General features: G+C 49.3%; 1 pseudogene; it reads left to right on the forward strand.

The window, feature by feature from the left end:
• The first annotated feature begins 9,890 nt into the window (after positions 1-9,890).
• On the forward strand, positions 9,891-12,339 carry LOC123154986 (G-type lectin S-receptor-like serine/threonine-protein kinase At2g19130; annotated as a pseudogene).
• Positions 12,340-27,388: the final 15,049 nt, after the last annotated feature.

A 27,388-nucleotide genomic window follows, 5' to 3' on the forward strand; every position in this document is an offset into this window, starting at 1 on the left:
AAGCCTTGCAAGCATTGCAACTAATATGTTAGTTGTGAGATGATGTATTACGGAACGAGTAAAGAGACTTGCCGATAACGAGATTGAACTAGGTATTGGATACCGACGATCGAATCTCGGGCAAGTAACATACCGATGACAAAGGGAACAACGTATGTTGTTATGCGGTCTGACCGATAAAGATCTTCGTAGAATATGTAGGAGCCAATATGGGCATCCAGGTCCCGCTATTGGTTATTGACCGGAGATGTGTCTCGGTCATGTCTACATTGTTCTCGAACCCGTAGGGTCCGCACGCTTAAGGTTACGATGACAGTTATATTATGAGTTTATGCATTTTGATGTACCGAAGGTTGTTCGGAGTCCCGGATGTGATCACGGACATGACGAGGAGTCTCAAAATGGTCGAGACGTAAAGATTGATATATTGGAAGCCTATGTTTGGACATCGGAAGTGTTCCGGGTGAAATCGGGATTTTACCGGGTTACCGGGAGGGTTACCGGAACCCCCCAGGAGCCATATGGGCCTTCATGGGCCTTAGTGGAAAGGAGAAAGGGGCAGCCCAAGGTGGCTGCGCCTCTTCCCCCTCCCCTAGTCCTATTAGGACTAGGAGAAGGTGGCCGGCCCCCCTCTCTCCCTTCCCCTCCGAGGAATCCTAGTTGGACTAGGATTGGGGGAGGAATCCTACTCCCAGAGGGAGTAGGACTCTCCTGCGCCTCCCTCTATGGCCGGCCAGCCTCCCCCCCTCTACTCTTTTATATACGGAGGCAGGGGCACCTCTAAACAAACAAGTTGACACAAGTTGATCCACGTGATCGATTCCTTAGCCGTGTGCGGTGCCCCCTGCCACCATATTCCTCGATAATACTGTAGCGGAGTTTAGGCGAAGCCCTGCTGCTGTAGTTCATCAAGATCGTCGCCACGCCGTCGTGCTGACGGAACTCTTCCCCGACACTTTGCTGGATCGGAGTCCGGGGATCGTCATCGAGCTGAACGTGTGCTCGAACTCGGAGGTGCCGTAGTTTCGGTGCTTGATCGGTTGGATTGTGAAGACGTACGACTACTTCCTCTACGTTGTGTCATCGCTTCCGCAGTCGGTCTGCGTTGGGTACGTAGACAACACTCTCCCCTCGTTGCTATGCATCACATGATCCTGTGTGCGCGTAGGAAATTTTTTGAAATTACTACGAAACCCAACAGTGGCATCCGAGCCTAGGTTATTGATGTTGATGTTATATGCACGAGTAGAACACAAGTAAGTTGTGGACGATACAAGTCATACTGCCTACCAGCATGTCATACTTTGGTTCGGCGGTATTGTTGGACGAGACGACCCGGACCAACCTTACGCGTACGCTTACACGAGACCGGTTCCCTCGACGTGCTTTGCACATAGATGGCTTGCGGGCGACTGCCTCTCCAACTTTAGTTGAACCGAGTATGGCTACGCCCGGTCCTTGCGAAGGTTAAAACGGAGTCTATTTGACAAACTATCGTTGTGCTTTTGATGCGTAGGTGAGATTGGTTCTTACTTAAGCCCGTAGCAGCCACGTAAAACATGCAACAACAAAGTAGAGGACGTCTAACTTGTTTTTGCAGGGCATGTTGTGATGTGATATGGTCAAAGCATGATGCTGAATTTTATTGTATGAGATGATCATGTTTTGTAACCGAGTTATCGGCAACTGGCAGGAGCCATATGGTTGTCGCTTTATTGTATGCAATGCAATCGCGATGTAATGCTTTACTTTATTACTAAACGGTAGTGATAGTCGTGGAAGCATAAGATTGGCGAGACGACAACGATGCTACGATGGAGATCAAGGTGTCGCGCCGGTGACGATGGTGATCATGACGGTGCTTCGGAGATGGAGATCACAAGCACAAGATGATGATGACCATATCATATCACTTATATTGATTGCATGTGATGTTTATCTTTTTATGCATCTTATCTTGCTTTGATTGACGGTAGCATTATAAGATGATCTCTCACTAAATTATCAAGAAGTGTTCTCCCTGAGTATGCACCGTTGCGAAAGTTCTTCGTGCTGAGACACCACGTGATGATCGGGTGTGATAGGCTCTACGTTCAAATACAACGGGTGCAAAACAGTTGCGCACGCAGAATACTCAGGTTAAACTTGACGAGCCTAGCATATGCAGATATGGCCTCGGAACACGAGACCGAAAGGTCGAGCGTGAATCATATAGTAGATATGATCAACATAATGATGTTCACCGATGAAACTACTCCATCTCACGTGATGATCGGACATGGTTTAGTTGATTTGGATCACGTGATCACTTAGAGGATTAGAGGGATGTCTATCTAAGTGGGAGTTCTTTAGTAATATGATTAATTGAACTTAAAATTTATCATGAACTTAGTCCCTTAAAGTATCTTGCTTGTTTATGTTGATTGTAGATAGATGGCTCGTGCTGTTGTTCCGTTGAATTTTAATGCGTTCCTTGAGAAAGCAAAGTTGAAAGATGATGGTAGCAATTACACGGACTGGGTCCGTAACTTGAGGATTATCCTCATTGCTGCACAGAAGAATTACGTCCTGGAAGCACCGCTGGGTGCCAGGCCTGCTGCTGGAGCAACACCAGATGTTATGAACGTCTGGCAGAGCAAAGCTGATGACTACTCGATAGTTCAGTGTGCCATGCTTTACGGCTTAGAATCGGGACTTCAACGACGTTTTGAACGTCATGGAGCATATGAGATGTTCCAGGAGTTGAAGTTAATATTTCAAGCAAATGCCCGGATTGAGAGATATGAAGTCTCCAATAAGTTCTATAGCTGCAAGATGGAGGAGAACAGTTCTGTCAGTGAGCATATACTCAAAATGTCTGGGTATAATAATCACTTGATTCAATTGGGAGTTAATCTTCCGGATGATTGCGTCATTGACAGAATTCTCCAATCACTGCCACCAAGCTACAAGAGCTTCGTGATGAACTATAATATGCAAGGGATGAACAAGACTATTCCCGAGCTCTTCGCAATGCTGAAAGCTGCGGAGGTAGAAATCAAAAAGGAGCATCAAGTGTTGATGGTTAACAAAACCACTAGTTTCAAGAAAAAGGGCAAAGGAAAGAAGAAAGGGAACTTCAAGAAGAACAGCAAGCCAGTTGCTGCTCAAGAGAAGAAACCCAAGTCTAGACCTAAGCCTGAAACTGAGTGCTTCTACTGCAAGCAGACTGGTCACTGGAAGCGGAACTGCCCCAAGTATTTGGCGGATAAGAAGGATGGCAAGGTGAACAAAGGTATATGTGATATACATGTTATTGATGTGTACCTTACCAATGCTCGCAGTAGCACCTGGGTATTTGATACTGGTTCTGTTGCTAATATTTGCAACTCGAAACAGGGGCTACGGATTAAGCGAAGATTGGCTAAGGACGAGGTGACGATGCGCGTGGGAAACGGTTCCAAAGTCGATGTGATCGCGGTCGGCACGCTACCTCTACATCTACCTTCGGGATTAATATTAGACCTAAATAATTGTTATTTGGTGCCAGCGTTGAGCATGAACATTATATCTGGATCTTGTTTAATGCGAGACGGTTATTCATTTAAATCAGAGAATAATGGTTGTTCTATTTATATGAGTAATATCTTTTATGGTCATGCACCCTTGAAGAGTGGTCTATTCTTACTGAATCTCGATAGTAGTAATACACATATTCATAATGTTGAAACCAAAAGATGCAGAGTTGATAATGAAAGTGCAACTTATTTGTGGCACTGTCGTTTAGGTCATATCGGTGTAAAACGCATGAAGAAACTCCATACTAATGGACTTTTGGAACCACTTGATTATGAATCACTTGGTACTTGCGAACCGTGCCTCATGGGCAAGATGACTAAAACACCGTTCTCCGGTACTATGGAGAGAGCAACAGATTTGTTGGAAATCATACATACCGATGTATGTGGTCCGATGAATATTGAGGCTCGTGGCGGATATCGTTATTTTCTCACCTTCACAGATGATTTGAGCAGATATGGATATATCTACTTAATGAAGCATAAGTCTGAAACATTTGAAAAGTTCAAAGAATTTCAGAGTGAAGTTGAAAATCATCGTAACAAGAAAATAAAGTTTCTACGATCTGATCGTGGAGGAGAATATTTGAGTTACGAGTTTGGTGTACATTTGAAAAACTGTGGAATAGTTTCACAACTCACGCCACCCGGAACACCACAGCGCAATGGTGTGTCCGAACGTCGTAATCGTACTTTACTAGATATGGTGCGATCTATGATGTCTCTTACAGATTTACCGCTATCATTTTGGGGTTATGCTTTAGAGACGGCCGCATTCACGTTAAATAGGGCACCATCAAAATCCGTTGAGACGACGCCTTATGAACTATGGTTTGGCAAGAAACCAAAGTTGTCGTTTCTTAAAGTTTGGGGCTGCGATGCTTATGTGAAAAAGCTTCAACCTGATAAGCTCGAACCCAAATCGGAGAAATGTGTATTCATAGGATACCCAAAGGAAACTGTTGGGTACACCTTCTATCACAGAGCCGAAGGCAAAACATTCGTTGCGAAGAATGGATCATTTCTAGAGAAGGAGTTTCTCTCGAAAGAAGTGAGTGGGAGGAAAGTAGAACTTGACGAGGTAACTGTACCTGCTCCCTTACTGGAGAGTAGTTCATCACAGAAAACTGTTTCAGTGACACCTACACCGGTTAGTGAGGAAGCCAATGATAATGATCATGAAACTTCAGATCAAGATACTACTGAACCACGTAGATCAACCAGAGTAAGATCCGCGCCTGAGTGGTACGGAAATCCTGTTCTGGAAGTCATGCTACTAGATCATGATGAACCTACGAACTATGAAGAAGCGATGGTGAGCCCAGATTCCGCAAAGTGGCTTGAAGCCATGAAATCTGAGATGGGATCCATGTATGAGAACAAAGTATGGACTTTGGTTGACTTGCCCAATGATCGGCAAGCAATTGAGAATAAATGGATCTTTAAGAAGAAGACTGACGCTGATGGTAATGTTACTGTCTACAAAGCTCGACTTGTCGCAAAAGGTTTTCGACAAGTTCAAGGGATTGACTACGATGAGACCTTCTCACCCGTAGCGATGCTTAAGTCCGTCCAAATCATGTTAGCGATTGCCGCATTTTATGATTATGAAATTTGGCAGATGGATGTCAAAACTGCATTCCTGAATGGATTTCTGGAAGAAGAGTTGTATATGATGCAACCAGAAGGTTTTATCGATCCAAAGGGAGCTAACAAAGTGTGCAAGCTCCAGCGATCCATTTATGGACTGGTGCAAGCCTCTCGGAGTTGGAATAAACGTTTTGATAGTGTGATCAAAGCATTTGGTTTTATACAGACTTTCGGAGAAGCCTGTATTTACAAGAAAGTGAGTGGGAGCTCTGTAGCATTTCTGATATTATATGTGGATGACATATTACTGATTGGAAATGATATAGAATTTCTGGATAGCATAAAGGGATACTTGAATAAAAGTTTTTCAATGAAAGACCTCGGAGAAGCTGCTTACATATTAGGCATTAAGATCTATAGAGATAGATCAAGACGCTTAATTGGACTTTCACAAAACACATACCTTGACAAAATTTTGAAGAAATTCAAAATGGATCAAGCGAAGAAAGGGTTCTTGCCTGTGTTACAAGGTGTGAAATTGAGTAAGACTCAATGCCCGACCACTGCAGAAGATAGAGAGAATATGAAAGATGTTCCCTATGCATCTGCCATAGGCTCTATCATGTATGCAATGCTGTGTACCAGACCTGATGTGTGCCTTGCTATAAGTTTAGCAGGGAGGTACCAAAGTAATCCAGGAATGGATCACTGGACAGCGGTCAAGAACATCCTGAAATACCTGAAAAGGACTAAGGATATGTTTCTCGTATATGGAGGTGACAAAGAGCTCACCGTAAAAGGTTACGTTGATGCAAGCTTTGACACTGATCCGGACGATTCTAAATCGCAAACCGGATACGTGTTTACATTAAACGGTGGAGCTGTCAGTTGGTGCAGTTCTAAACAAAGCGTCGTAGCGGGATCTACATGTGAAGCGGAATACATAGCTGCTTCGGAAGCAGCAAATGAAGGAGTCTGGATGAAGGAGTTCATATCCGATCTAGGTGTCATACCTAGTGCATCGGGTCCAATGAAAATCTTTTGTGACAATACTGGTGCAATTGCCTTGGCAAAGGAATCCAGATTTCACAAAAGGACCAAACACATCAAGAGACGCTTCAACTCCATCCGGGATCTAGTCCAGGTGGGAGACATAGAGATTTGCAAGATACATACGGATCTGAATGTTGCAGACCCGTTGACTAAGCCTCTTCCACGAGCAAAACATGATCAGCACCAAGGCTCCATGGGTGTTAGAATCATTACAGTGTAATCTAGATTATTGACTCTAGTGCAAGTGGGAGACTGAAGGAAATATGCCCTAGAGGCAATAATAAAGTTATTATTTATTTCCTTATAATCATGATAAATGTTTATTATTCATGCTAGAATTGTATTTACCGGAAACATAATACATGTGTGAATACATAGACAAACAGAGTGTCACTAGTATGCCTCTACTTGACTAGCTCGTTAATCAAAGATGGTTATGTTTCCTAACCATGAACAATGAGTTGTTATTTGATTAACGAGGTCACATCATTAGTAGAATGATCTGATTGACATGACCCATTCCATTAGCTTAGCACCCGATCGTTTAGTATGTTGCTATTGCTTTCTTCATGACTTATACATGTTCCTATGACTATGAGATTATGCAACTCCCGTTTACCGGAGGAACACTTTGGGTACTACCAAACGTCACAACGTAACTGGGTGATTATAAAGGAGTACTACAGGTGTCTCCAATGGTCGATGTTGGGTTGGCGTATTTCGAGATTAGGATTTGTCACTCCGATTGATGGAGAGGTATCTCTGGGCCCTCTCGGTAATACACATCACATAAGCCTTGCAAGCATTGCAACTAATATGTTAGTTGTGAGATGATGTATTACGGAACGAGTAAAGAGACTTGCCGGTAACGAGATTGAACTAGGTATTGGATACCGACGATCGAATCTCGGGCAAGTAACATACCGATGACAAAGGGAACAACGTATGTTGTTATGCGGTCTGACCGATAAAGATCTTCGTAGAATATGTAGGAGCCAATATGGGCATCCAGGTCCCGCTATTGGTTATTGACCAGAGACGTGTCTCGGTCATGTCTACATTGTTCTCGAACCCGTAGGGTCCGCACGCTTAAGGTTACGATGACAGTTATATTATGAGTTTATGCATTTTGATGTACCGAAGGTTGTTCGGAGTCCCGGATGTGATCACGGACATGACGAGGAGTCTCGAAATGGTCGAGACGTAAAGATTGATATATTGGAAGCCTATGTTTGGACATCGGAAGTGTTCCGGGTGAAATCGGGATTTTACCGGGTTACCGGGAGGGTTACCGGAACCCCCCAGGAGCCATATGGGCCTTCATGGGCCTTAGTGGAAAGGAGAAAGGGGCAGCCCAAGGTGGCTGCGCCTCTTCCCCCTCCCCTAGTCCTATTAGGACTAGGAGAAGGTGGCCGGCCCCCCTCTCTCCCTTCCCCTCCGAGGAATCCTAGTTGGACTAGGATTGGGGGAGGAATCCTACTCCCAGAGGGAGTAGGACTCTCCTGCGCCTCCCTCTATGGCCGGCCAGCCTCCCCCCTCTACTCCTTTATATACGGAGGCAGGGGCACCTCTAAACAAACAAGTTGACACAAGTTGATCCACGTGATCGATTCCTTAGCCGTGTGCGGTGCCCCCTGCCACCATATTCCTCGATAATACTGTAGCGGAGTTTAGGCGAAGCCCTGCTGCTGTAGTTCATCAAGATCGTCGCCACGCCGTCGTGCTGACGGAACTCTTCCCCGACACTTTGCTGGATCGGAGTCCGGGGATCGTCATCGAGCTGAACGTGTGCTCGAACTCGGAGGTGCCGTAGTTTCGGTGCTTGATCGGTTGGATTGTGAAGACGTACGACTACTTCCTCTACGTTGTGTCATCGCTTCCGCAGTCGGTCTGCGTTGGGTACGTAGACAACACTCTCCCCTCGTTGCTATGCATCACATGATCCTGTGTGCGCGTAGGAAATTTTTTGAAATTACTACGAAACCCAACAGTGTCAACGCTTCCGTTGCCGGTCTACGAGGGTACGTAGACAACACTCTCCCCTCTCGTTGCTATGCATCACCATGATCTTGCGTGTGCGTAGGAACTTTTTTGAAATTACTACGTTCCCCAACATCAAGTAATGCACGGATGTGCGGGCGGAGACGACGCATGGTGGAGCATGGTTGCAGTCGGACAAGGTCGGCTGGGTTGAACTAGTCAGTCTGACGGATCGTCAGGGATGTCGGTTGGACAAAAGACGGCGGTGATTTTAGCGAAGACGACATAGGAGTGTGATGCTAATGGTGGCCGACTTCTGGGGCATGGAAACACGTGGTGCAGGCCTGAGGGCTTGTGCAGCTTCGACAGACTATGGCGCAGGGTTGATTCAAGACAGTGCGCAGAAGGGAACTTGAAGTCAACAGGGCGCAGGGTGGCACAACCAGCTACATGGAGTCATGTTGAAGGTGGAGCTGAAGTCTGATGGACGACTTCACTCTGTGCTGATGGAGGGGCTACGATGTAAGATCGGAGAATCGAAGACTATTTCAGCAGGATAGTGAGAGACACGTGGATCGGACTGGGGCCCAATGGTCTGATGGAGACGTGATACTCGGCATCGGTCGGTGATGATCGATGGTTCTCTGTAGTGGGGGTTGAGGCAGTGGGGGCTAGCTACCCAGGAGACTCGACCAGGACAGCAGAGGCTCGACGCGGTGATATCGACGAGGCGTGGGTAAGCACGAGACACAACGACAGACCAAGACACTAAATTATTTAGGGTGCTGAAGTAGTGTTGACGAGTATCGGATTCAAGTGGGTGACTGGGTCTATCGGTGCCGGAAGATGGACAAGAGTTGAGCATAGAGAATCTGAGAAAAGTGACGGAAAGTCCTAATGTCAAAAGCTGAGAGAGTGCATGGCCGTATATTATGTGATGTTCAATGCACATGACAAAGTGCGGATGACAAGTACAGAAGGAGGCGGAGTGCTATAGCGGTGGCAGATGTCAAAGACTATTCGGGAAAAGGATGAGAAAACTACGAATTTGACTGAGGATAACATAGAAAAAGCGATGATGTTGAGTACAGGTAACTCTTATATGTAGCTTCCAATATGTAAGTTGTTCACTTTCACGCAAACAGTAGTCATGTGTGATGGCCTGGAGCGGATACTCCAGAAGTTAAGAGCACAAAATAGAGTAATGAGGAACTTAAATCCGAGTTCCTGTGCTATTATGTTGGCATATGTTACATCATGTGTCTATCCTCTCATTATATAAGAGGTCTAGGATACAAATGTCCTATTTGGACATGATTGTATATCCTATCTACACACCGTATGACTCTAAGTCCAACTGTAAGCTACCTTGTATAGTAATATTCGACATAATTCTAACATTTTTTAATATATTTTTTTAAATATTTTGGGATATTACTGTTTATACAGGAGCATTTGACGTGGAGTATGTGCGTCACCATGGTGGACTCTCATGCCACGGGCTAATTCAAAGCCCTTGCCTTTTTGCGGGGAAATGAACGAGCAGTAGAATTTAATAATAACCAGTAAAACATGCCGGGGTCATCACGCATGTGACGCTCGCGAGAAGATGGTTTTTCTTGCCACCCGTCTCCGTCGTTCACCTGCCTCTAAATTCGGCTGCACCCCGCCTCAGAATTCACCGGCAAACAGAAGCGCTCCACCATCACCATGTCACTCTTGACCACAGCCACTTTCATGGCCCTTGCCTGCTTGTGCTTCGCCCCTGCACCTGCAGTGGGTGCAGCGGCGACTCTCTCGGCGTGGCGTCCGCTGCGAGGCAACCACACGATGGTCTCGGCACAGGGCAAGTTCGAGCTCGCTCTGTTCAGCCCTGCTGGCAGCTCCGGAGACAGGTTCTACCTCGGGATCTGGTACAAGAAAATCCCCGGCCAGACCATCATCTGGGTGGGCAACCGCGCGAGTCCGCTATCTGCTGTCACCTCCGCCGAGTTCCGTGTCTCCGCTGACGACGGCAACCTCGAGCTCGTCGGCCCCGCCGCCGCCTCCACCTCGCCGGTCGTCGTGTGGTCTTCGAACCTGTCGTTTGCCTTGTGGCCGGGCTCAAACAACATGGCGGAGATCCACGACAACGACAACCTGGTCCTTGTCGACGGCCGCAACTCCTCCAACGTGCTGTGGCAGAGCTTCGACCACCCGACGGACACGCTGGTGCCGGAAGCGTGGATCGGGGAAAACAAGCTCACCGGCGAGTACCAGGCGCTCACATCGTGGCGGAACGCCCAAGACCCCGCGCCGGGGATCTTCAGTGAGACGCTGGACCCGAAAGGCGCTAGCGAGGTCTTCTACATGTGGAACCGGTCCCGCGTGTACTGGCGGACCGGCGTTTGGACCGGCCAAGCCTTCGCGAAGCTGCCGGAGGCGACCAAAAACACCATCTACAATGGGACGTACGTCGAGACGCCGGCATACCGGCGCGTCATCAACGTGCTCTACGACAATGCAACCATAACACGCAGCGTGCTCGATCCCACCGGTCAGGCACAAATGTACATTTGGATGCCCACGAGCCGGAGCTGGCAGCTCTTGTGGACCGGTCCCATGTTGCAGTGCGACGTGTACGCGGTCTGCGGCGCATTCGGCGTTTGCGACGAGGGAGGCAAGCTACCTTGCCACTGTCCGCCCGGATTTGTCCCGGTGACGGAGGGGGACTGGACGCTCAACGATTGGAGCGGTGGGTGCTGCCGGAGCTCACCGCTCAGGTGCGCGCACAACGGATCAAGGACGGGCGGGTTCGTGATGCTGCCAGACATGAAACTTCCACATGACTCGCTCACCGTGGGCGTTGCCCAGAGCAAAGTAGAGTGCGAATCGGCTTGCTTAAAGAGCTGCTCTTGCCAGGCCTACGCCTTCTCTGCCGGGGAGTGCATCGTCTGGTACGGAGAGCTCCGCAAGCTTCAGCAGCTCTACTTGGAATTGGAATATGACAGCCCCGGGTCTAACCTATACCTTCGGCTTTCAGAAAGAGGATTGCAAGATCTCCATAGCGTAGACAGGGAGAAAATGGGAAGAAAGTTATGGTTTGTCCTTGGCATCATATTGGCTGGTGTTGTAGCAGTGGGGGCATCGGTGTTACTAGGCTGGAGGATTGTTCGTACCCGAAGGAGACTAGTCAGTATGGCAAATGAGAATGTATCCTCCTTGGCCGTGTACAGTTACGGCGACCTCCATGCCGCCACGAAGGACTTCTCGGAGCGGCTGGGCCGCGGTAGCTTCGGCTCGGTGTACCGCGGTGTTCTGAACCGGCATAAGGGAGACAACTCAATCAGAGTCCAGGTGGCAGTGAAGAAGCTTGAAAGTCTTGGGCGGCAAGGCGACAAGCAATTCCGGACGGAGGTGAGCACACTGGGCTGTATCCAGCACGTGAACCTCGTACGGCTCCTCGGGTTCTGCTCGTCGGACGACGATAAGATGCTTGTCTACGCCCAGAGGCTCCCTCGACGGCCTCCTCTTCCGTGACGGTGCGTGCATGAGCTGGCGCGACCGGTACTGCATCATGCTCGGTGTGGCTAGAGGGCTGGCCTACCTGCACCATGGCTGCCGCGACTGCATCATACACTGCGACATCAAGCCGGAGAACATCTTGCTGGACGAGGACATGTCCCCGAGGATCGCCGACTTTGGGATGGCGAAGCTGGTGGGGAGGGACTTCAGCCGCGCGCTGACGAGCATGCGGGGCACCATCGGGTACCTGGCACCGGAGTGGATCTCTGGGCAGCCTATCAGTGCTAAGGCCGACGTGTACAGCTTTGGCATGGTGCTCTTCGAGCTCATCTCGGGACGACGTAACTCCAAAGGGTACAGCGAGCTGGAGGCGGCAGGGACTGGTGGGAGTGAGTCCTCCTTGACCTTCTTCCCAGTGTGGGCCGCTGCAAAGGTTTTGGAAGGTGAGGTGGGCGCCGTGGCTGACCTGCGGTTGCGCGGCGATGTGATGCCGAAGGAGCTGGAGCGGGCGTGCAGGGTGGCATGCTGGTGCATCCAGGACGAGGAGGCGCAGCGCCCAACCATGGCGCAGGTCGTGCAGGCGCTGGAAGGCGTCGTCCAAAACCAAGCGCCGCCGGTGCCACGAACGCTGGAGCACCTTGTCACCCTCGTGTAATTCTCACGTCGCGGGAATCTTTTTGACTAATGAAATAATTTTTTAACAAGACAACTGTACGCGCGTACACGTCGACTGCCGACCGAAATTACTAGTTTCGAATTTTGACGCTCCATGGTTTTATAATATCTTTTTTGCAATTATTTAAAGATAGCTGCCTTGTATAACAAAAACCATAGCAAAAATGCCTAATGAAGACAGAGCTCCATGGAGGCCTTAATTTGAAAACTTTAAATTCAATTTTTGTAGTTTCAAAAAATTATGAAAAAATACACATATATCTAGAGACATAATGTACATTTGTGTGAATTTTCATGTCGAGACGTGTTAAAATGAGAGCTACGAAAAAGGAAAAATATGTGTCTTGTTAGCATATGTATTGTTCATCCTAAAAGTCCATGATTTTTTTTGTGTAGCTCGCAATTCAAAATATTTCATCCTAAAACTTTACACATATACACATTACATCCGTGTGAACATGGGTATTGTTTCAAAAAAAAATTGAAAGCGAAAGTTTGAATTTGGATATTTTTTTCAAAATTAAGGCCTCCATGGAGCTTGGACTCCAAAGTGCCATACTCAAACCACAGTGTCTTACAAACTCTACCAGCAGAAAATAAAGCATGACATGTAAGCTAGACACCTAGAGCGAACAGGTGAACCTCATGATTTTTGTGCACCCATGATTCGAACCGTCAAGCATCACAAGACGAGCATTCACACTACAGGAATCACTGGCTATGCCGTCGGCTAAGCGGTCAGCAAAGGGCCGATCCCCGTCGGCATAGATAGCGTTGGCTGACCTCCCGTGCCCATCAGCATAGTAATGCCGTCGGCATGGAAGTGGAGGACAATTTTCACCCGTTCGTGAGATGCCAGTTTGGACGCGACCTTTACTTGTCCATGGCAGAAGTGTGGAGTCTACCTGCTCTAAGTTCGTTTCAACACAGTGGGAAGGAGTGGCTGCTTCATGCACTAGGTGAGCTGAGTGATATTCAGAGATGCATGGTATTATTAATTTTCTGGAGAAGCTGGTATATTCGAAACGAAGTAACACATTCTAAACCTGCCCCGCCCATGGCTGTCTCTATAAGCTTTTTGCAAAATTATTTGGATACACTTCTTGGTATCAAGCTCAACTCCCACTGTGACCCAGCCAAAGGAAAGTGCAGTATTTCTTTTCTCACTGCCACACCTCTTGTTAAGGCTCCAGTTCGTGAATCTGAGTGGAGGCCGCCTCAACAAGGATGGGTTAAGCTAAATACGGATGGTTCCTATTCTTCTGGTGGTGGTGCGGGTGCCGGGATGATCTTGCGTGATGTTGCGGGTTCGGTCATCTTCTCATCTTGCAGAGCCCTGTTCTCGTGCAGAGATGCTCTAGAGGCGGAGTTGTGTGCATGTATGGAAGGATTGTCTTTCGCACTTCAGCGTTCTGATCGTCCAATCGAAGTCAAGATGGACTCGAGTACGGCGGTGGCTATGATTTCCTGTGGCGAGGTGGATCGGTCGGTTTATGCTTCTATGGTTGGTGAAATTAAGTTACTGTTGAGTCTTAGGCAATCTTGTATTACTCTTGTTTCTCGTTGTCAAAATAAAGCGAGTGATAGACTAGCTAGTTTTGCTAAAATAGAGGGTCGAACAATTACGTGGGTCGGTTCGGGCCCTGAGGATGTTTTGAAGTTTGTCCAAGAGGATTGTAAGGACCCGGTAATTGAGTAATACAAGTATTATTCCGCAAAAAAAAAGCATAGTAATGCCGTCGGCATATGGCTGCCACATGGCAGCAGCTGGTGTCCCCTGTGGCTTCTCCATGCCAATGGTATAACCGTCGGCATACCTGGGGCAGCTTGTGTCCCCTGTGACGACTATTCTTCTACTCCTAAAATTCAGTTAACATTTAATTAACTGAATTAAGTGTAAATTTAGTTAACATTTGGTTAACTGAATTCAGTGTAAATTCAGTTCGTGTGGAGTACATTTGGTTATCACCAGTGTAAATTCAGTTAACTCCTAAAATGAAAAATTAATACGCCTTATTTATAGACCTTCTATATATCTAGATGATGCATAGATCAGGACTATCCCATTTTCGAAAGTATGATCAATGGCTGCACTATGCGTGGATTACTGTGCTAGTTAGCTGAATGACAGGTGAGGCTAAGCTGATGGATGTTCAACTTTCAGATCAGACAGATACAATTAGTTGGAAGTTAACCATGAATGGAGTATTCTTTGTCAAATTCATGTATTTGGATTTAATTGATTCCGGGCCATTGTCGAGGTCTTTGCACATATCGAAGATTAAAGTTTCACTCCGCATCAAGATCTTTATGTGGTTTGTCCACAAAGGAGTCATCTTGACCAAAAATAATTTGTTGAAAAGGAATTGGGTCGGTCAATCTAGATGTTATTTTTGCGATCAAAACGAGACAATTAAACACCTCTTTCTCGAATGTCTACTTGCAAAACTGTTATGGCGATCCATTCATATAGCTTTTAACGTTAATCCTTCAATGAGTATCAACACGTTATTTGGGATGTGGCTTAATGGAGTAGACATACACACAGCTAAATATATTCGGATAGGAATATGTGCACTATTATGGGCTATATGGAACACTTGAAATGATATGATTTTTAATGGGACAAAATTCACTAATTTTTTGCAGGTTATCTACATAGCTACAGTCTGGATCCGTATGTGGTTGTTACTCACTCATGCGGACTACAGGGAGATTATGGTTATTGGGTGCAGCCGATGGGAGACGGTAGCACGGGCTATCTTCAGCCAATTTGGATGACGAGCTAATAATAGGCTAGCTGTGTAGGCATCATAGCCTACTTTTTATAGCCGGATGTGGCGCTTTCTCGCCGGGTGTGGCGTTTTATAGACTTGTTTATCTTTCTTACTCAGATTTGGAGTTTCTGTGAAACTTAAGACCTTGTTTTGATTTTAATAATATGGCTGCATGCATCGATTGATGCAGAGGCCGGAGGTAAGTCATCTTTTTTTTTAAAAAAGGTGAGGCTAAGAGCATCTCCAGCCGCGCCTCCAACAGGCCCCTCAGGCCACTTTTTCGGCGCCGGCGCCAAAAAAACGCCCCAGTCGCGCCCTCAGGACGACGAAAAGCGCCGGTTTGGCCCTTTTTTCCGCCCGGTGGCCGCAGGCCGAACCCGGCGCACTGGGGGGCGATCGGGGGCTCCGGCGCAAGGGAAAAGCGTGGCTGGGCCCACACCGTCAGGCGAAAAGCCAAGATTTTCTTCCCCGACCCGCCTTCCACCCCCCGCGCCCTCGGCCGCCACTAGCTATATCCTAGCGCTGCCCGCCGCCCTTCACCGCTAGATAGCCATTCCCCGCCGGACAAATAGCACAGGTTCGCCGCGGCAGCCCCTCCAACAACAGCTAGGCGTTTCCGGCCGCAGAGGGGCAGTTCGGCGGGTGCACGCCCACCGGGCGCAAGCTGTTCGGCGATTTGCCTGCCTCGGCGATGGACTCGGATGACGAGGAAGCGCTCGCCGCGCTGCTGGAGGAGGAAGCCGAGACCGACGTCCAGGAAGAAGAGCATCTGATGGTGCTCGCCGCCCTCACCTAGCTGCTGGCGAGCAATGAAAAGCCGTGGCGAGGTGGCTCGGCGCCGGGGCAGGTGAAAGCAAAAAACCGGCATCGTCTCAAAGGCTACTGCATGCTCTACTCCGACTACTTCGTCGATGATCCACTTCACGGCGACAAAACATTTCGACACTGTTATCGGATGAGCCGAAAGCTCTTCCTCATGATTGTGAATTCCATCCGGGAGTTCGACAACTACTTCAAGTGCAAGATGGATTGCACCGGCAAACTTGGATTCACCTCGATCCAGAAGTGCATGACAGCGATGAGGATGCTTGCATATGAAGCTCCCGGTGATTCACTGGACGACTATGGGCGCATGGCCGAGTCCACCAGCATGGAGTGTTTCTACAAGTTCTATCGGGCAGTGGTGGCAGTGTTTGGACTGCAATACTTGAGAACACCCAATGTGGAAGACACTGCTCGGATCCTAGCACAGAATGCAGCAAGAGGATTTCCTGGGATGCTTGGAAGCATCGACTTCATGCATTGAAAATGGAAGAATTGCCCATTTGCTTGGCAGGGGATGTACAAAGGCGCCAAAGGCGGTTGCAGTGTGGTACTTGAGGCGGTGGACACATAGGACCTCTGGATTTGGCACTCCTTCTTTGGTATGCCAGGAACTCACAATGACATCAACGTGCTGCAGTGCTCTCTTGTCTTTGCCAAGCTTGTTGAAGGTCATTCTTCTCCGGTGAACTTCGAGATCAATGGGCGGCACTACAACAAGGGGTACTATCTAGCTGATGGCATCTATCCGAGATGGTCACATTTGTGAAGACGATCTCAAACCCTGTGCCAGGAGGTAAGAACGCCTGGTTTGCGAAGGTTCAGGAGGCTTGTAGGAAGGATGTCGAGCGGGTATTTGGTGTGCTCCAATCTCGATTTGCTGTTGTCCGGTACACCGCTCAGACCTGGTCGAAAGATCAAATGTGGGAGATTATGACTTGCTGTGTCATCTTGCACAACATGATCATCGAGAGCGAGCAAGAAGACCCAGTGTTTGACACTGAACCATACTACAGGCAGGGTCCTCTAGCCGAAGTTGATCATCAGCTACCGGCAACCTGGACTGCCTATCTCAGTATGCGTTAGGAGATCCGAGACCCACAGGTGCATCATCAACTGCAGCAAGATCTGATAGAGCACCTATGGAGGCTCAAGGGCGACGACGGGCGCGACGTGTGATGAAATATGACTTTTTATTTGTTGAACTATATAATTTGTATTGAACTATTTGTTGTTGTACTATTTTTTTGAAGTATTTGATATTTTTGTGATGAAATATGTGATAAAAAAATTTATGTGGATAATTGAATGCCGAACAACGCCGAACAACGTCGAATATGGGCCTATTGTCGCCCATATGGGCTGAGGGAGTCCTGGATTAGGGGGTGTTCGGATAGCCGAACTATACCTTCAGCCGGACTCCTAGACTACGAAGATACAAGATTGAAGACTCCGTCCCGCATCCGGGGGGGACTTTCCTTGGCGTGGAAGGCAAGCTTGGCGATACGGATATGAAGATCTCCTACCATTGTAACCGACTCTATGTAACCCTAACCCTATCCGGTGTCTATATAAACTGGAGGGTTTTAGTCTGTAGGACAACATACACATCAACGATCATACCATAGGCTAGCTTCTAGGGTTTAGCCTCCTCGATCTTGTGGTAGATCTACTCTTGTACTACCCATATCATCAATATTAATCAAGCAGGATGTAGGGTTTTACCTCCAACGAGAGGGCCCGAACCTGGGTAAAACTTCGTGCTCCTTGTCTCCTGTTACCATCCGGCCTAGACGCACAGTTCGGGACCCCCTACCCGAGATCCGCCGGTTTTGACACCGACATTGGTGCTTTCATTGAGAGTTCCTCGGTGTCGTCGCCATTAGGAAGGATGCCTCACCCCGTCTTTAAAGACGACACCGTTGCTAAGGGAGCTTTGGCTGTCGGCCAAACCCTCCGGTTAGGTGGCTTTCTTATGACCGCCTGTTCGGCTTCCGCGCCGACGATGACCTCTCGAGCCATCGAAAACAATCTTCATGTCAACTCGGAACTCGCCGAGCAGTTAGATCCAATAGAGCTTTCCTCCATAAACGAGCTCTTGGATCGCTTCGCCGCCCTGGGAGTCGCTACGGATTACGACCAGATTGGGCCTAAAACCGATCTGAGAGAGATTAACTCTCCCCAAGTCACCCATCACGTTGCCGTGGTAGAGGGACAGTGCGGCGACCCTTCATCTATCTTAAGGACTCGCTACGTCCGGATTCCCGATCCCTCCAAGCCGGATACCCGCGGAGGGGAGGATATCACTCAAGACCTGAACTTAGAGTCAGGCGACGGGCTGGATTCATTAGACAACATCCAGGAATCCAAATTGTCGAGTTCAGAAATTCCTCGGCCTCTGAGCCTTAGATGGGGTGAGGCTTCGGATTTAATTCCACCCACCCACCCCAACATATGCGATCTATCCAAAATCAGGCAAGACCCCGACGAAACAGTACATCATTACTGGGCCAGATTCCTCTTAGTTAAGAACATGCTAAGGGACTGCCGTGAGGAAGATGCAATCTCAATCTTCTGCGAAAATTGCATGGACAAGGGAATACTCAATGCCATAAGTCGCCGTGATATTACACGCTTCGCTGACTTGGCGTCCATCGTACGAAAGTACTATGCGATGGAAAGCGCCTAGAAAACCGAAATAAAATTTTGGGACAATCCGGCCCTGAATACAAACCCAGTCCGAAATAAAAGGGTGCATCATCACCAATCACTCGGGTCAAGCACTAAAAAGCAAAAACCCTCTACAGGGCATGGAATCGTACTGGAAGGATGGCTTACTGGACCCTGTAAAATTCACAGTACAGAGGACGCCACACCAACTCACAGCCTCAGAGCATGTTGGATACTCCGGCAGGTGGCCAAAATTGGCGAAAATCTCCTAATTCCGGAGGCCATAGAAAGCCACCCCAGAGACACCAATACGGTATTAACAGTCTTCGAGACATTCGCATCAAATAATATGCGAAAAAGGACACTCTGCAGCCTTGCCGAAGTCTACCAAGTAGCAACAATAAACCCATGGAATGACACGGCTATTACCTTTAACGCCAGTGATGAACCTAAATTCCGAACAGCCCGAGCACCAGCCGCATTGGTCCTCAGTCCAATAGTGGACGGCTTTCGTCTTACCAAGGTACTCATGGACGGCGGCAGCGGATTGAACCTCATTTACGAGGAGACTCTTCAAAAAATGGAAATAGACTGGAACCGCATTGAGCGAAGCAGCACAACCTTTCGAGGAATAATGCCCAGTCGGGAAGCGCGCTGTACAGGAAAAATCACACTAGATGTGGTGTTCGGCACGCCAGATAATTACAGGTCCGAAGAGGTCACGTTCCAGGTGGCTCCGTTCAGCAGCGGTTATCACGCTCTGCTAGGGCGGGAAGCATTTACAATCTTCCAAGCAATACCCCATTACGGGTACATGAAGCTCAAGATGCCCGGGCCTAACGGGATCATCACTCTCGCTAGTGATCCGGACATAGCACTCCGCGCCGAAAACAAGACAGCCGCACTGGCCCTTGAGGCACTATCCGAAGCCCTAGCGGCTGAGGAGCTGACTGCGCTGCGCTCTACGGTGAACAGGGACGATGTGGTACTCGACAAAAGATCCAAGTCCACCTCCTTTAAACCGGCGGACGAAATAGTCAAATTCCAAGTCCATCCAACGGACCCCAATAAAACAGCTTCCATCGGGGCACAGTTAAACCCTGATGTCGACGCCGCATTGCGAGAGTTCCTACGAGAGAACTGGGACATTTTCGCCTGGCACCCTTCAGACATGCCAGGAATCCCACGCAGGCTGGCCGAGCACAGCTTAAATATCCAAGCAGGATTCAAACCTGTCAAACAGGCTCTTCGGCGTTTTTCCGAACCTAAGAGACAGGCCATGGGAGAGGAGCTAGCAAAGCTATTGGAGGCCGGATTCATCAGAGATATAAAACATCCGGACTGGCTAGCAAACCTGGTGATGGTACCAAAGAAGGACAAATCCTGGCGCCTGTGTGTTGATTTTAAAGACCTTAACAAGGCTTGCCCAAAGGATCCCTTCCCCCTCCCCCGCATCGACCAAATTATCGACGCTACCGCAGGACACGATTCGTTGTGTTTCCTCGACGCATATTCTGGCTACCATCAAATCAAGATGGCAGAACCAGACCAAGCCGCAACGGCATTTATCACACCATACGGGCCATTCTGCTTCAACACGATGCCCTTCGGGCTCAAAAACGCCGGCGCAACATATCAGCGCATGATTCAGACATGTCTGGCAAGCCAGATCGGCAAAACAGTGGAGGCATATGTAGATGATGTGGTCGTCAAAACAAGACATGTTGAATCTCTAGTAGACGACTTGAGGCTCACATTTGATAACCTCCGAACATACGACATCAAGCTCAACCCGGAAAAATGCGTTTTCGGCGTTCCAGCCGGAAAGCTCTTGGGCTTCATTGTATCCGGTAGAGGAATTGAAGCAAATCCAGCCAAGATCCGAGCTCTGTCGCAACTGGATATCCCAAAGGACCTCAAACAAATACAAAAGTTAACCGGATGCGTGGCGGCTCTAAGCCGCTTTATCTCCCGCTTGGGAGAAAAGGCCCTACCCCTTTACCGCCTCCTTCGGCGCACCGAACACTTCAAATGGACGGATGCAGCCACGGCCGGACTCGACGAAATAAAAGCCATACTGGCAACAAACCCAGTCCTGGCCGCGCCAAACATTGGCGAACCAATGCTATTATACATTGCAGCAACACATCAGGTTGTAAGCGCAGTGCTCGTCGTCGAACGAGAAGCGGACGAACACAAATTCCCTCTTCAAAAGCCGGTCTATTATGTGTCCACCGTCCTGACTCCCTGCAAATCACGGTACCCGCATTATCAAAAGATTGCGTACGCGGTATTCATGGCGTCCCGGAAGCTACGACACTACTTTCAAGAGTGTTCAATAACAGTAGCCTCGGAAGTACCACTTAACGATATTATAAACAACCGTGACGCAACGGGCCGGATTGCAAAATGGGCCATTGAGCTCCTCCCGTTCGACATAACTTACAAGCCACGACGAGCCATCAAGTCGCAAGTCTTGGCCGACTTCGTCGCAGAATGGACGGAGGCCGAACTCCCTAAAGAGTACGGCACATATTCCAATTGGATCATGCATTTCGACGGCTCCAAGATGTTGGCCGGACTGGGGGCTGGCGTTGTTTTGACGTCCCCCACAGGAGACACAGTTCAATACGTACTACAGATTATGTACACGGACTCCAACAATGCAGCCGAATATGAGGCCCTTTTACATGGTCTCCGCATGGCAGTATCCATGGGCATCCAACGCCTAGAGGTGCGCGGGGACTCGAACCTCGCAATATCCCAAATAAATGGAGATTTCGATGCCAAGGATCCAAAAATGGCAGCTTACCGCAACGCCATCCTAAAAATGTCAGCTCGGTTCGAGGGGCTTGAATTTCACCATATAGCCCGGGAAAATAATCAGGCGGCAGATGTCCTGGCACGCATCGGCGCAAAACGTGATGTAGTCCCCCCCAACATCTTCTTGGAGAGGCTGTTCAAGCCATCCGTAGTATGGGAAGGGGAGCCGAACAATAACAGCCCGGACCCAACCGCACTGCCCGACACCGAGCATTCTGACACAATCGGAGGCTCTGCCAATGAAATAACACCCTCAGCCCACGTAATAATGGCCGTCATCGCCCCGTGGACAGAACCATTCCTCGCCTACCTTACTAGGCAGGAACTCCCCGAGGACCAAAATGAGGCACGCTGCATAGTGCGGCGATCCAAAGCCTACAGAGTCCACGAGGGAGAGCTTTATAAGAAAAGCACTACCGGAGTCCTTCAAAGGTGCATCTCCGAAGAGGAGGGGCGGAACCTCCTGGCTGAAATTCACGCCGGACTCGGCGGTCATCACGCTGCAGCCCGGTCCCTTGTAAGCAAGGCCTTCCGTACGGGCTTTTATTGGCCGACGGCCCGGGCAGACGCTCAGGACTTAGTCCAACGATGCACCGGTTGCCAGCTCTTTGCAAACCAAAGCCATATGCCACCCACCGCCCTCCAAACTATCCCCATTACTTGGCCCTTCGCGGTCTGGGGGCTTGACATGGTCGGACCCCTTAAAGGCGGAACCCACAAGCAAAAATACTTACTGGTCATGGTGGATAAGTTCACCAAATGGATAGAAGCCAAGCCTGTTAAGACGGCCGAATCCGGACCGGTGATAGACTTTATATCCGGGGTTGTACACCGTTATGGCGTCCCCCACAGCATCATCACTGATAACGGCACGAACTTCACGGCCGACGAGGTAAAACTCTGGTGCAAAAACATGGGCATCAAGCTCGATTATGCTTCCGTCTATCACCCACAAACTAACGGCCAGGTCGAACGTGCAACTGGTCTTATCATGAGCGGCATCAAACCCAGATTAGTGCGGTCCCTCAAGGAATCTAACACGCACTGGGTAGAGGAGCTCGACTCCGTACTCTGGGGGCTGCGGACCACGCCGAATCGCACCACCGGATACACACCATTCTTTATGGTGTACGGCGCAGAGGCAGTTTTGCCTTGCGACATAATTCATGACTCACCTCGAGTGCGCATGTACGAAGAAAGAGAAGCCGAGCTCGATCGGCAGGACAGCTTGGACGCATTGGAGGAGGAGCGTGACGTGGCAAAAGCCCGTTCCGCATTCTATCAACAGCAAGCTCAAAGATACCAAAGCAAAGAAGTACGGGCCAAAAATTACAACGTTGGCGAATTAGTTATACGACTACCGGACAAGAAAAAGGACAAACTCAAGCCCAAGTGGGAAGGTCCCTTCATAATTGACCAAGTCCTGACTGGTGGAGCATACCGCCTGCGGGATGCATCGGATAACCGACTCGAGCCAAACCCATGGAACGCAGCCCGTCTCCGAAGATTCTATGCCTAGCGCCGGACTCTGTGTTCGTCTCCTTCCTCTGTCCATTTTTTATATTTTCTGTCTTACATTTCTCATCTTCTCTCTCTCTCTCTCTCTCTCTCTCTCTCTCTCTTATAGCCTCTAAAGGCTCATACAGTGACGCGCTATCCGCGCTCATTAAATTTGAGGGCTTCTTTATACAGAAGCTTATTCATGCGGGCTTCATGCCCAACACATGTGTCACACTTCCGCATGTACCTTTTATTCACCATTATATGCATCGATATGACTTAAGTTTTGGCCAAGCTGGGTTGCCTGGCTCCTGTGCTTACCCCTACGTTCCTGATTATTCGGCTAGGTGGTAAAGGGAGCACCTCTGCGATTGTTACTGCCGGGTCAGCCGGACATGTACCTCAGACTGGGTGAAGCCGAAAGCTAGCGTTCTTAAGGGAATATTCGGTCGGTGAACTAAAGATGATCTTTTTTTATTTTTATCTATACGCCCCCAGATGTTTTTCCTGCGTTTCTTTTCGCAGCCTGGACATGCACCTTAGGGCATGCCTCCCAAGGAAAGGAACCCCTAACGGAACTATTCTCCCTGGAAGATGTTTCTTACTAACCATGTAATATAACATACCTAGTCGGGCACTTGTCTGTTCACGCCCTAATGACCCCTACGCATGGTCTCCATGCATTCCCCAGTTCCTATATAACCGCATGGGAATTCGGACACACTCCGGACCGTCAGGTCCCGAGGCTGAAGCGAAAAGGTCGGCCATGACAAATGATTTACAATCCGGCTAGAAGGCATTATAAATGTCAATTAAATTACATAGTCATTTTGACTGGTTGTATTCCTCTTCAATACCATCTAACAGGCTGTCTAATTTACAGTCCTGTTAGGAATACTTTGCGGCCAACTCTACTTGGCCGTATACTAAGCTTACAGGGATCTCCTTCCCATCGGGCCCTACAGGACCGACCTCGGCCATGTGGTTGGGGTCAGCCTTTGCGTACCGCGTCTTTACCATGGCCCAGGCCTCCTTAGCGCCTTGACGGCAGGCTGATATCTTCCACAATCGGAAGCGCCGCCGTGCTCCCTTTAGCTGCTCCGCAAGCTCTCGAAGACCTTCGGGCATGGAGACGGATGGCCACAGGGCCTGGGCGACGCCTCGCATCGCCTGCCGAACTCGATCGAGCAGTTGCGAGAGCTCGGGAAGAAGGTCACCCGTCGAACCGGGCATCTCCTCTGCAGGACGACCTGTTAGCATACCTACAGACATTGCTTTGTTAGTCGACTTCCCCAACAAACTTTTTTTCAAAAGGTTCGCTCAAGCACTTACTAAATATGCCGCGCCGAAGCCGCTGATTCTCCTTCATGGAGTCTGACAGCTGGGCACGAACATCTTTCAGCTCGACGTCCAGCTTGGTGTTGGCATCTTGGAGATTGTTCTTCTCCCCCATCACCTTTAGCAGCACCCTCTCACCAGACTTTAGCTGGCGTAGGAGGTGTTGCCTTTCCGGATTCAATCCGGCGCCATCTGCAATTTATTTGTCAGATTCGCACCAAAGCCGTGCTTCGCAAAATACCTATCTTTCGAAGTGTATATTACCAGAGGGGGTCTCCTTAGGCTCCCCTGCCGCGGCTAGTGCGGCCTCAAGTTGGGCTTTGCACTCTTCTAGCTCCTTGGATAGTAGGGAATTCTTTTCCGTAAGAACCTGCATCACAAATGATCCTTAAATCAGTTATTCTAACTGTTTCAAGTCTCGGGGGCTACTGGTATATATATATAATTACCAAAATTTTCTTACCCGTATGTCTTTTACATATTGCTCCGTGGCTCTGGCTAGACCATCTTGAGCGGCACGGAGGTATGCATCTCCCGACTTAAAGGCATCTAACGCCTCTCGAGAGAAACAAGCGTCGCAAAGAATTGTCTGGCGACGCCTGTGGTTCATGGCACTCTCCACCTCAGAGTTGGTGGCAGACAATCCGTCCACATCCTGCATTGGAGGAGCGTCCGGTGCGCGCCTTGTGTTCGGCCCCGCTTCCGGGCCAGGCTTTGGAGCCTGGCTGGTGGAGGCGTGATTGGCGGTCTCTCCGAATATAGTTCGGCGAGGTCTCTTTATCCTGAAGAGAGCACAAGTGTTAATATGCCTTGAAGGTATAACACCTGGAATAAGGGGGTGCGCCATACCTTTGCGCTGACACCCCGGTCCGGACCGCACCTCTTTTCTGCCCACGGGGCCCTGCGGCCCCTCGTTGGCTTGTCGCCGCAGGTTCGGCCTCCCGTTTCTGGGAGGCCGGAATTAGCCCTGGATAATCAGCCGTAATGGCCACCAGGGCGTTTTCCTTGCTCAATTGATGGAACACTCCATCAATCAGATCCACTGAAAGGTCCGGGTCCTCTTGAGAGTCCGGGTCGAGGGACCGTTCTGGGTCCTCGGGTTGTGGAGGAGGGCTGTTTGTCTTTGACGGCCTGGCGCAGTTCCTGCGTCGAAATCACTAAGATTGAATATTTAACAATGGGGATATAAAACGGATGGGCAAGATGTGACCACTCACCCAGCTTGGAGGATTATACATGGAAAATCCACCCTTTGGGTCGACGCGGAGAAAATCCTCCTTTTCTCCCTTGTACAAAGCGGACAAGTTCTTTATTAGAGCCGCAGCCGAATCCGACCCCTTACGGCCGTAGCGGGTGGTGTCGTCCTCCCCATTGAAATCCCACATGGGGTGGCTTCTATACTGTAGCGGCTGCACCCCTCGCATGATGCATGCGGCCATGACCTCGATCATGGTTAGTCCGGAATGAGCTAGCAATCTTATTCGGCCCATCAGGTAAATGATGTCCCTGTCACTTTCCGTCTGAGGGCTCCGTGGGCGCCAGCTCAGGCGCTTCTTTAAGGGAGCACCGCTGAATTCAGGGAGGCCGATCCGGACAGGATCCGGCAGCGGGACGTCTTCTATATAGAACCATTCTGAGGGCCAGTCTTCGGATGCCTTCTTTGGGGTTCCGGACAGATATCCGGTCCCAGCGATGCGCCACACTTCGGCTCCGCCCACTTGATACATTGACCCCTTCTTGGAACGGGGCATAAGGCAAAACAGCTCCTTCCACAGTCCGAAATGAGCTTCAACACCCAAGAACAACTCGCAGAGGGCCACAAAGCTCGCGATGTGCAATATTGAGGCATGCATGAGATGATGTAGCTGGAGGCCGTAGAACTCCAGCAGCCCCCGGAGAAACGGGTGGATTGGAAATCCGAGCCCCCTTATTAAGTAAGGGACAAGGCACACCCGCTCTCCTTTGGAGGGATTAGGGGCATTCTCTGCTTGCTCTCCGCCGTTGTAGACGGCAAGACCGGCTCGAACCGGGACCATATAGGCCGGGGGGGGGGGAGAAATCCCTTGGTCTGGAGCGTCACTAGCTCGCTATGCGGGGTTGAACATCTCTCCCAATATCCAGGCTTAGGGCCGGAAGGGCGAGGGGAGGAGTTGCGACGGCTGGCCATGGTGGAATGGACCTTTGTCGGATGCGCTCTGATGAACAATCGCGGAAGGGAGGAGGTGTGGATTGGATCTAAATCCTCGTCCCCTTAAATAGGACGACTCATTTACGCGGCTAGGGGTGTGAATGTAAAAACACTCAGACTTTTCATATTTGTTTGACACGTGGGAAGCGGCCATTATTGGGCGTAGAAGCCGAGGAGCGCAACATCTACAAGAAACCGGACTTTATTCAAACAGGTGCACGGAATTTGGAGGAGAACCCGCCTTGCAATGTCGAAGACAATCTGCGCGCCGGACTCATCGTCATTGAAGCCCGGTTCGGGGGCTACTGAGGGAGTCCTGGATTAGGGGGTGTTCGGATAGCCGAACTATACCTTCGGCCGGACTCCTGGACTACGAAGATACAAGATTGAAGACTCCGTCCCGCGTCCGGGGGGACTTTCCTTGGCGTGGAAGGCAAACTTGGCGATATGGATATGAAGATCTCCTACCATTGTAATCGACTCTATGTAACCCTAACCCTATCCGTTGTCTATATAAACTGGAGGGTTTTAGTCCGTAGGACAACATACACATCAACGATCATACCATAGGCTAGCTTCTAGGGTTTAGCCTACTCGATCTCGTGGTAGATCTACTCTTGTACTACCCATATCATCAATATTAATCAAGCAGGACGTAGGGTTTACCTCTATCGAGAGGGTCTGAACCTGGGTAAACTTCGTGTCCCTTGTCTCGTGTTACCATCCGGCCTAGACGCACAGTTCGGGACCCCCTACCCGAGATCCGCCGGTTTTGACACCGACATGGGCCCTTTTATTCGCCGAAATTGGGCTGAAAAATGGGCCAATATCGACACCTGAAGGCGAGATGGGGGCGACGACTGGGCGCAAAACCGGCCCAGCCCGGATTGTATCGCCGGCTCGTCCCCAGG

This window comes from Triticum aestivum, chromosome 7A (genome assembly GCF_018294505.1).
Source record: "Triticum aestivum cultivar Chinese Spring chromosome 7A, IWGSC CS RefSeq v2.1, whole genome shotgun sequence".
Taxonomy (NCBI): domain Eukaryota; kingdom Viridiplantae; phylum Streptophyta; class Magnoliopsida; order Poales; family Poaceae; genus Triticum; species Triticum aestivum.